This window comes from Dendrobium catenatum, unplaced genomic scaffold, assembly GCF_001605985.2.
Source record: "Dendrobium catenatum unplaced genomic scaffold, ASM160598v2 fragScaff_scaffold_1557, whole genome shotgun sequence".
Lineage (NCBI taxonomy): Eukaryota > Viridiplantae > Streptophyta > Magnoliopsida > Asparagales > Orchidaceae > Dendrobium > Dendrobium catenatum.
Genome location: NW_021320019.1, coordinates 1,043,214 through 1,047,987, shown reverse-complemented (window position 1 = coordinate 1,047,987; position 4,774 = coordinate 1,043,214).

The following is a 4,774-nucleotide window of genomic DNA, read 5'->3' as shown; positions in this document are numbered from 1 at the left end:
TCAAAACATAAGCCATGAAAAATAGATTTGCAATAATTATAAGATATATGCATCATTTAACATATAGGTGGGTGGAGGATCATTTATGAGAGGTCTCAATTGGGAGCATGTTAACTTATCGAGATGAGCTGGATGGTCTACGACAGAGCCAAGTACATATTGATAAGTTTTATAGACTTCATATGTAAAACTAAAAGACAATCTCAATTCATATAATATTATCTAAATAGGTCATGATGATGCCATATAGTGATGAACTTCCGGCTAGGCTACCTCCCATATGCCAGGAGTCCTCGGAGATATGTAGAGTACGGGTGCCATTGATAAGTTGGAAACGAGTTGAGTGGCACTTGGTTGATCGTGTGATGCGCCAATTTGGGGGTATTCAGCCCACGAATATATAAGCCATAGAAAGGACCTTCAAGAGAGCTGATGTTGACTAGATATGATACCATATGGATCACATTGCTTTGTGGAATAATAGGCATAAACACATCATCCCAATATTACCATCAGAGGGAAATGGAAGGCAGGAGTTATCTATATACATCCGATGGTATCGGTCATGGGTTCTCTATACTTATTAAATGTGCGACAAAAACCTCCAAAGATTTGCCGGTCAGTAGGTACTTGATGATTGTGATGAGTTGTACTCCAGGTTAGAGGCTTCACTATTTATTGACAATAATTTCCTTGATACTTGTGAGGAGCATGTGAGACAACAATCCAGTAGAGGATTTAATGAGCATCATATGTCAAGATGGTCTACATCAGATGCTTCGTCTAGGATGATGGGAGAGAGAAGCCATGCAAGAGAGAGATATGAACCTACTAGGCAATCAATGTATGTTGGGTCTAGAGACTTTGCTATGCCTTCATAATTTGTAGTAGGCTTTCCAAGCATGAGAGGGGGGGGGAGGGGGGGGGAGGTTCGGGGAGGGGGGGGAAGGTTCGACCGGGGAAGGGCCATCAAGACAATATTGGAATTAATATGTCTTTCAAGTAGGTATTACTGCTCCTGCACACCAGATAGATACTCAAGCATCACAACAAGACTCGTTAAACAAATCGGGCATACAAATCCCGGCATGGATGAATCTGTTTGGACTGCCACACTCTCCTAGACAGCAGGATGAGCTCCTCCAACATACTCAACCTACACTAATCACTACAGACTTGGGTGGACAAGTAAGAGAGAGTATGGAGACCTAGTTAGATCCGAGGAGAAGCCGACCACCTGATAAATATACACTGGGTAGTGCAGCCATCCCCAGACGAAAGAAGAAGAAAAAGGGTTGAAGATTTGGAAAAATGTATAAATGCTTATGGATGTAGGATTTCTAAATATTGTTGAAATATTTATGTTTTTTTTTAATTAATTTAGTGAGTATTGCATATTTAATAATTATTAAAAGCTAATTATTCATATAAATATCTTTAAAAAATATATAAATATATAAATTTAATTTATGTAGAAGTTAAGAAATAATATACAATTAAATTTTTATATTATTAAGTAAATTAAATAACTATAATTGGATATGATATAATATTATTTAAAAATTCAGTAGATAATACATAATTAAATAAAAATTGACATTTAAGGTTTACAAAACTGTTTTAGTTCATAATTTAACTTTTTACAAATCTACCACCTATGCTAGATTACTCAACAAATCACAAACTCGCTGTGGATGCCTTCCTAGATAATTACACCAAAAGAAGGATTATTAGTGGAATTAATCGCTTGTATGAGAGTTTATTATTTTCGACTGATGAGATCCTCAAAGTCAAGGTATCATCAAATGAACAATCCAGATGTGTTTTACATAGTTGGGAGGAAGATCAGGATTGCATACAATGGAACAAGTATCAGGTGGTGAAAAAATATAAGGCATGTCGGGCTGGCATTGAACTTCAAGACGTGGGTTGGAAAAATCTACAACAAAGAATTGGCCACATTATACCAATAGATTTTTTTAAGGCTCGAATTCTTGAACTTGGTGTTGATAAAGAAGGTACAGTTGAACCGAGGATTGGAAGGTCGATGCTTGATTTAGACCATTACATTTTATATTGTAATTGGTGTGATTATCATGATAAAATATTATTAAAGTATGATAAAATGTTGTTTCAATTTTCTGAAGATGGTAAAGAGAAGGATTTTTTAAATGGAAAAGACTGGCAGCATATACAATCAGAATTTATTATCAGTTTCAGATGTTGTCATACACAAACACAGCTACAAGGTCGCCTGTGATTCATACTAAACAATATGTAACAATAAGAGTTATGTATTTTTAGCTACATATTTTTGTCAAGACTTTTTTTTTTTATATGTATTGTAACTCAACTTCTAACTTCTTTTAGTAATAAGACTTTTTTTTCTCCATTCCTTTTTTTATTAGTCAATTCTATTTAATATTAAAATTTTAAAATAAATTCATCTTCAATTGATGTAAATAATGATAAAAATTAAAAAAATTTAAATTATAACAAACCAGATCTCTAAAATACGGTTTCTAATAGAAACCAGATCATTTGAAACTGTATTTTTAAATGACGGTTTAATAAACAATCGCTCCATTTTAAATTATTCCACTTACATGTAACTATTTTTTGTCATAATTTTTAAAATTTATTTCTTTAAGAAAATATTTGAAAATTTTCTATTTTGTTAATATTTAAATATATTTATTTTTTAATATATTTAAATATTTTATAACAAAAATGTTTTCTCTCTCCCTCTCTTGATCTTGCAAGAAGATCAAACAACATCTTCCTCACTAGTTTCTACAGGAACGATATGATTAGCTTCTTCAGTGGTTTGTCTTTGAACTTCTATATCATCTTCAATAAATATCATAGCTTTTAATTCGGGCTCATCAAGTGAAAGATTAGTAATTTCTAATATTCTCATATCATCAAGAGACTCAAATCCATCTCGAAAATGAGAGAGCTTTGCTCGCAACCGCGGAAGTAAATACAATGTTTGTTTTTCAACGGACACGTGTATCGGATACGCGTGTCCTTTTGAAATTAAATAGTATTTTAATTGGGTACGTCTTTGGCGTATCCGACACGTATCGGTGGAGTATCAGAGGCGTATCCGTGTATCGGTGTGTCAGATACAACACGCCTTCATAAATAGGTGTATCGATGCAACATAGCGGTTTTGAAAATGATATGAAAAAAAAATTTAAATGAAAAAAGCAACCGTATTTCTAATAGAAATCAGTTCTTTGAAATCCGTTTTAAATAGAAACCGGATTTTAGAACTCCGGTTTCAATAAACCGTGTTTAAATATTCCGGTTTTAATAAGCCGTAATTTGATAATCCGCATTCGCTCCTTTTTAAATTATTTCCATGCAGCGCTCCTTAAGCTTATAATCTGTTCAAACATGCTCCTTTTCATAATTTTGCATTTTTTTCTCTCTCTCTCTCCCTTTCTTTCTCTCAGCTGTCACTCACATCTCAGTTAAATTATAATAGGTAAATAAAAATTATTACACTGTGAGTTAGTGTTAAGACCTCGTACAAGTCCAAACAGTTATATTATATTTCATGGTTAAATTATAACGCAATTCGAAAAAGAAAATATGCTTAACCTCTCTTACATTTTGATTTAGAACATTATGTCATGAATTTTAAGATGCTTAAAGAGCCCAGTTGAATATTCCTTCCTAAAAAAATTATGAAAAATGGAAAAATATCCTTGGCCTTTTATGAAGTTTCCATTTATAGATACCCATGCAATCATTCATTGCATTAAATTTAGGTTGAAGATTTTATTGTAGTATCGATATTTACATCTGAGATATAGGTTCAAGGTCAATGCCTCTAATTAAAATATTACAAGTTAATCTTTTTGGCTCATTTTCGGTGATGATATTACTATAATTTTACTGGTATATAAGTCCCAACTTTTAATAAAATGAAGAACTTGAACATAAATCAAAGCATAACAAAATACTAGAGCTCAATATAGAATAGAATTAGGCATATCTCTGTTTAACAAGTGACATATACTCCTCTCCTATTCTCCTTTGGCATCAATTCATTCAAAATTTTCTTCAAATTTAACAAATCTTATAAAAATTTCTAAAATTAAATATCTGAAATCTTCTTTGGAATTAAAAAAAAAAACTGTAGGGTTTTCCCTTTATGCAAAATCTTTACAATAAAGTTGATACGCCATGTAAAAATTATCTTGATCGGACGCGAATCTCGAGGCGAAAAGCTAGTTGGAAACTTCAAAATTTAATTTTTGGAGTATCTGAACTTCGATTTCAGCGAGCTTACGGTCAAACTAAGCGTCTCGGAAATACGAACCCAACGACACCAAGATCAACCCAATCCGAGCTCAAATAAGTCCGAATCAAGGGCTCAAAGTGCTATCGGAAGGTTCAAACAGCAATTTGAGTTACCAAACGGTCTCCGATTTTTACGAACTTATACTCGAATCGAACGGCTCGACGAGACGAATCCAACGAGCCCAAAATCGCTGAATTCCTACATCATTAAGGCCTCTAAATGTCCAACAAACGGTGCACGGTCATAGGATTCAATATCGGCCGTCCATTTGACCACTCCCTATTCGCCCCTGATCTCATGCCTATTTACGGGTATGCCACTCCAGAAAATCTATAAATAGAGCCCTCATTCTTCACAAGAGAGGATGGAAGCAAGAGAGAGAAGAAGAGAAGAGAAGGAAGAAGAGAAGGAAGGAGCTCCTCCTCGACAGCCGCCGGACCACCGTCAGCACATCGCCGG